General features: G+C 54.6%; 1 long non-coding RNA gene across 1 annotated transcript; it reads right to left on the bottom strand.

Moving 5' to 3' along the window:
* Positions 1-422: 422 nt before the first annotated feature.
* Positions 423-4,457, bottom strand: LOC138988633 (uncharacterized). The gene is made up of 3 exons (XR_011464906.1): positions 3,871-4,457; positions 2,510-2,604; positions 423-666 (listed from the first exon to the last, which is right to left on the bottom strand). It is a non-coding gene; the product is annotated as an uncharacterized lncRNA (long non-coding RNA).
* Positions 4,458-6,888: the final 2,431 nt, after the last annotated feature.

Raw genomic sequence — 6,888 nt, 5'->3', positions numbered from 1 at the left:
GATTTTCCTGGTGATTTGGTGGCTTGAGACTCCACATTCCGAATGCAGGGGGCCTGGGTTCAGATCCCTGATCAGGAAACTAGATCCCATGGGCCGCAACCAAGACCCAATGCAGTCAAATGAATAAATCAAAATAAATATTAAAAAAAAAAAAAGCAAACAAACAACTCAGCAAGATAGAATGTGGGCGGGAGCCAATGAGAGACGGTGGTTCGTTTTTAGTATAGCAGCTTTACTGAGATATAATTCACCTACCATACAGTTTACCCACTTAAAGTGTGCAATTCACTGGTTTTGAGGACATTCACTGTGTTGTGCAACAGTTCTATCTAATCTTAGAACACTCTCATCACCCCAGAAGGAAACCCCATCCTCATTAGCATCAACCCCATCCCCTCCCCCAGCCCCTGACAACCAGGAACCCACTCTCTGTGTCTGTGGACCTGCCTGTTCTGGACGTTTCCCATCAGTGGAGTCACACCCTGTGTGTTCTTCTGTGTCTGCCTCTCTCATTGAGCATCGTGTTCTCAGGATCGGTCCACGTGGTGGCAAGTGTCAGGGCTTCTCTCCTTTTCATGGTTGAGTGATGCTCCCAGCTGTGGAGGGAGCACTTTTCGTGTATCCACTATGCACTGATGAATATTGGATGGTCTGCACTTTGGGCTACTGTGAATGAAGGCAGGTGTTAACCCAAGTAGGTGTTGACTGGTGCATGTCAACCCACCATAACTGATGTCTGGGGACCCCGAGTTTTCTGGGCGATTAGGGTGAGTACACTAAAAGACACAGAAACAAGGAGCACCCCAGGGGCAAGCCTGGCGCCCAGACTCCCTGGGTCTGTGCTGGATGCTGGGGAAACCTCTTCCCTACCCATAACCTGGCTGGTTCCACTGGGAAGCCAGAACTTCAAAAGGGAGTGTTTGAGAACCTCCCAGAACCTCAGGGGCCGACCCGGAGCAGCAGCAGGGCCGGCAGTCTGGAACACCGGCCGGAAAGCGGCCACTCCCTTTTAATGAGGAGAAGAGCTGGGCTGGGGGTGGGCAGGACGCGGCCGGGGAGGAGAGGGGCGGGGAGAGGAGAGGAGCGGCAGGAGGAGGGGAGGGAGGGGGAGCGAGGAGGAGCGCGGGGGCGGGGGCGGGGCTTCCTCTAAGGGCAGGTAGGCAGGCGGCTTCCTCGCACCTGTGCCTGGCTTCCCGCCTCTCTTTTGGAGGGTAGCCCCTAGCGCAGGGGAGGAGGAGGAGTGAGGGGAGTCACACAGGACCCCGTTCCTGTCACTCCGGAGCCACTTCCTGCTCTTTAATGTGGGGGTAAAGAGGAGACAGCGCACCTCCGGGTTCACACATCACAGGGAGACCCCAGCCCTGTGTGTGGAGGCTGATCCTCCTCGCCCTGCCCTCTCCTCCAGCCCAACTCCAAGTGTGGGGAGACCCCCCCCCGCCCCCGCAGCTCTTCACGTGCTCACTGGGCACCTGTACATCTTTGGGGAGATAACCGCCTTTTTTAAAAAATGTAAATATTATTTTAGATGTAATCCCATAGAATGACCTGTCGGTATGAATCAGGATTTTTTTTTTTTTTGGCCGCTCCAGCAGCTTCCCCGATGGCTCAGCGGTAAAAGAATTCGCCTGCAATGCAGACGACGGGTTTGATCCCTGGGTGGGGAAGATCCCCTGGAGAAGGAAATGGCAACCCACTCTAGGTTTCTTGCCTGGAAAATTCCATGGACAGAGGAGCTTGGCGGACTACAGTCCACCGGGCCGCAAAGAATCAGACACGACTTAGTGACTGAGCACACACCCACGCACTTGGGAACCCTAGTCCCCTGCACTGGAAGTGCCCAGTCTTAACCACTGGACTTCCAGGGAAGACCAGATACCGGCCTTTTTAATTGTGATTCTTTTGGTTGCTAAGGTATAAGGATTATTTTTTCTTTCTTTTGTTTTGTTAGTTAAGGATTCTTTATCTCTTTTGGCATAGACCCGTCTCCCCTACAGGATTTACAAACACTTTCTCCCACTCCGTGGGCTTTCTCTTCACTCTCCCCATGGTGTTCTTTTTGGTGCACCCAAGTTTTAAATTTTGATTAAGTCCAAGTTCATTTATGTTTTCTTTTGCTGCTTGTGCACTATGTGTCTTGGTGAAGAATCTATTGTCAAGTTCAAGGCCATGAAGATGGGGGATGGGAAGGTCAAAGGGCAGTTTTGCTGAGGGTTTTATGTGACTCAGGGGTCTGTCGGTCCTTGGCAGCAGGGTGCTTGAAGCTTAAGCAGGAGTTGGGAGTGGGGAGAGGGAATGGGAGAGGAACTCCAGAACAGGGAACAGCAGGTGCAAAGACAGGGAGCCAAGAGTGAGTGAAAGACTTGCACTGCCTCTTCCCTTCCCTCCCACCTCCCTCTCCTTCCTCCCCCCCATCTCTCCCCTCCCCCTCCCTCCCCATCCCCTTTCCTTCTCTCCTCCCTCTTTCCCTCCCTCCCCTCCTCCCTGACTCTGACCCCTGGGCAGCCCTTACCCCTGTACACTGGTCCCCTCACAGGCATCAGGGTGGGGGTGGGGCTGATGTGGCTGCCCTTGAAATCTCATTGGTCCCCACTGCAAAATCCAACGCTGTTAAGGAAGAAAGGAGATGGGTGTCCCGGCAGGGGAGAGGGCAGTGGGCTGACCCTGTGCATGAACTTGTAGATGAGTGTGGTGGTGGGGAGCACCCCAGCCACAGGGGAGGGTTGTGGGGGCTCCGAGAAGGCAGAGAGGCCTCCTCAGGAGACACCCACAGGGACTTCCCTAGTGGTCCAGTGGCTAAGACTCTGAGCTCCCAATGCAGGCCAGCCAGGTTCGATCCCTGGTCAGGGAACTAGACCCCACATGCCCCAGCTAAGACCCAACACAGCCAAATAAATAAAAATAAATATTAAAAAAAAAAAAGGACGTCAGTGCAATGCTGGTGCCTCGAGGTGGGTGTGGTCTTCTGGGAGGAAGAGGGGACAGGGGGACAGGACGTAAGGGGCCTCCACCTGAGGCAGGCTACCAGGAAGGTTTTGGCAGGATGGTCTCTGGTCCAAGGCGTTGCCCCCAACTCTCTCTGTGACTTTTTCTTTTAATATTTATTTTTTAAAATTTATTTGGCTGCACAGAGTGTTAGTGGTGGCACTCAGGATTTTTAGTTGTGATATGTGGGATCTAGTTCCCTGACCATGGATGGAACCCAATACCCCTGCACTGGGAGCGTGCAGTCTTAGCACCTGGACCACCAGGGAAGCTCCAGAGTTCCAGTTTCTTAGCCAGATATCCTAGTGATCTGGCTCCCTACTTGGCCACCACCTGGTCCCACACCCAAGGCCAGTGGAGTTTGAAACGAAGACAGGCTTCTGTTCGCCTGGTAGGCAGCCAACATCCCAGTCTCTGTGACCTCCGCCACCCTACCTGCCACTTCAGAGTTAAACAGTCCATAGGAGGCACTGTGGAGGCAGATCTGACCCTCTTTTGAGCTGAGGCCCCCTTCTGGGCCCATTAGGAGTGGTCATTGCTGGAGCTGGTGAAAGATTTTTCACCCTATCCCACGGACAGAGGAGCCGGATGTGCTATGGTTCATAGGGTCACAAAGAGTCGAACATGACTGAAGCGACTTAGCACCCATCACCATGCTCTTGCTCACATTGGTTCTCCTGTGAGGCGTTCCCCGCTCTATGCCCCCCAAGGACTCTCAACATCAACACCCAGTCCATAGCCTTCTGCCTAGCGCTGCCCTAATGCTGTGAGCTCATTCCAGCATGCAGGGCGTGGAGGTGTGGGGAGGGTCAACATCTGTCTGGGAAAGTCGGAGCCTCTGGACAGGTTCCAGGTCACCAGGGCTCAGGGAGGGAAGCCGGGGGTTACCTGTTCTGAGAAACTCATGGAGTGTGGCCAGGGTGAAGGTGAAGGGGATTCGGGATGTTCAAGAGAGGGTCTGCTTCCTTCTTGGGGCGGGAGTCAGCAGTAGCCATCTCATTTAGTCCGCGGTGATGACCCCCCCTTTCAGGGGGCGTGTCCTCCCCAGGGGTGGGTTCAGGGGAGGGATGGGGGCAGGGAGGAGACGCAGCTGCGGTCTCGGTCCCTCCCTCACCTGGGGCCTCGCTCTGATTCTCCAGGTGCTTCTCCACCAGCCTCTCTGAGTCCCCAGGGAAGACTGGGCAGAAACCTGAGCCTCGGTTCAGGCTGCCATGGGGCCTGGCCTCTCCCTCCGCCCTCCTTCCTCCTCCAGAGCCACCTTGCCTTTACCACGGGGACTGCAAACCGGTCCTCCATCCACCTGGCCTGTGGTTCTGAGGTGTGGCCTCCAGCCCCGGGGAGGCCCCAGGGCCTGCACACCTGGTCAGCTGAGAGCTGCAGCCCCAGGGGAGGCGGGGCGAGGCCCACAGGGCCCCTGCTGGTTTCGTTTTGAGGCGGTCCCTTCCCCTTCCTCACTCCCACTCCGCCCACCCAAACACCCGCCTCCCCCCACTTTCTGGGAAACCCAGTGGCAGCTTCTTCTGAACTGAACTCTGTTAACCCGGACTCCACGAAGTTCCGCCTCCTGGGACCAGAGGCTTCCTGCTTGCACAGACCTCTAAGCCCCAGGCCAGCTTAAAGGAGCGCCCTGCTCCTGACTGTCCACCTTCCAGAAGGTTCTGGAACCTTCCTGCCACAGAGTGTCCCCAGCTCTGGACACAGGACACCTGGTAGCTTCAGGCAGGGCTGCCCCGGACATAGAAGAACCAGAGTCTGACCTCCACTGCTACGGGACTGTGCCCTCCTACACCACCGGATTCCGGGAGGGGCGTGGGCCTAAACCAGCTTCCTCCCTCCTCTGCGGATCCCAGGCCGGGTTACTCTGCAAGGCCCCTCGTGGGCACAGTGGGGGTGAAAGAGCATCCCTGGCCCCACCCACTGGATGCCAGGAGCTCCCCACCCCGGTCGTGATGTTCACAGGTGTCCCCAGACACCAGTGTCCTCTGGATTAAGGAGGCAAGACTGTCCCCACTGAGACCCAGCTGGGAGACGATGGAACTGTCTCTGGCCACGTGTGGCTTTAAGAGCTGGAGATACAGGACATCTGAATTCAGATGCATCATAAGGGCAAAACATACAGCACTGCACTCTGTACCTTCTTCCCCCCACAAAAAAAGCAATAGACCAGACTAATATTTCATGTTGATTGTGAAGTGCAATCCTAATATTTGGCTATAATGGGTTAAATAAAACACACCATCAAATTACCTTCACCTGTTTCTTTTTCTCATTTTAAACGTGATCTGAGGAAATTTAGGTTTTGCTTGCAGCTGAATGACACATATGTGTCCTGGTAATACTGGCAGGCACACGGGGCACAGAGCCACCGGGAATCTGCCTGCTGGTTCTGTGCACCTCTTTTCCTTCCATTTTCCCCCTGCCCCACCCCTAGGCTTCCCTGGTGGCTCAGGTGGTAAAAATCCACTTGCAATGGGGGAGACCTGGGTTTGATGCCTGGGTTGGGAAGATTCCCCTGGAGAAGGGAATGGCTACCCACTCCAGTATTCTGGCCTGGAGAATTCCATGGACAGAGAAGCCTGGCAGTCCATGGGGTCGAAGAGTCAGACACGACTGAGCGACTTTCACACCACCTCTGGAATGCCTTTAACACTCAGAGAAGGGAGTGTGCCATCCCCAGGGAAAGGGCCAGTCCCACCTGAGAACCCCACTGGTGGAAGCCAACAGGCATTCAGCCGTGACCCTAAGCTTTTTAGACGGCTCCTGCCCCATGGCTGGGTTGATGGGAGAAGCCTGAACTGAGCCACCTTTTCTGGCTTCTTACTTATTCCAAGGTCATCTGTGAGCTGCTCAGGGCTCAGAACCATGCGGGGACAGAGCCTGCTCTCTCTGGGGACACAGGGGACAGCACACGTGGTCTTGCAGCGCTGTTGTTTTTCAGTTCCTCAGTCATGTCCAACTCTGCGATCCCACTGACTGCAGCATGCCAGGCTTCCTTGTCCTTCACTATCTCCCAGAGTTTGCTTAAACTCATGTTCACTGAGTCGCTGATGCCATCCAACTATCTCATCCTCTGTCACCCCCTTCTCCACTTGCCCTCAATCCTTCCCAGCCTCAACGTCTTTTCCAATGAGTTGGCTCTTTGTATCAGGTGGCCAAAGTATTGGAGCTTCAGCATCAGTCCTTCTCAGTGCTGTTTAATATGAGAACTTCAACCTGAAGAGAAACTTGTATCAACAAGATGTTGGGTATCTTCTTCCAAACGAAGTACACACACATACACACACAAAAAAACAAAAGAGGCCCCCAAACTCCCAAAAGTGAAGAAAACTCAAAACCCAAGTGAGAAAACACCCAACAGGTGAGATTCTGAAGCTCTTGGATTCGTTTCCTGATTGACATGTGGTCAGACAGAGGGGCGCTGGGGTCCCTGGGGCCCTGGACATGGCAGTTGTGTCATCTCACACCCTTGGCCGTCTCAGGGTTTAAGGAACAGCCACAAGGAACCTTGCACAGAACGCAGTCTTTCACAAGAAGCTGGGGATGGGCCTGGGAGTACCCAGCAGACTGACTCTGCCTTCTGCCTGGACCCCCACATGTCAGGAAACAAAGCTACAGAAGTTGCACATTTCAGGAATTAAGAGCCTGCCCCCTCGCAGGAGAGGGCTTCGGCAGGACAGGGAACAGAATCCCTAGGCCTGTCTGTGGCCACCAGGTTGTGGGGAGCAGCTAGGGTTGGACCCCCACAAACTCGGAAGAGATGAGGTGTCAGAGCAGAGGGTGCCAGTCTAGGGACATTTGCAGGAGGCGGGATAGAGAGGAGACCTCGGGCTGTCGAAAGTCACTTTTATTGTGGTCTCCAGGGCTCCAGTATGTTCCTGGATGAGCCTTGGAATGGGAAAAGGGAGA

This window comes from Bos mutus, chromosome 7 (assembly GCF_027580195.1).
Source record: "Bos mutus isolate GX-2022 chromosome 7, NWIPB_WYAK_1.1, whole genome shotgun sequence".
Taxonomy (NCBI): Eukaryota; Metazoa; Chordata; class Mammalia; order Artiodactyla; family Bovidae; genus Bos; species Bos mutus.
This window is presented reverse-complemented; position numbering and strand designations above follow the sequence as displayed.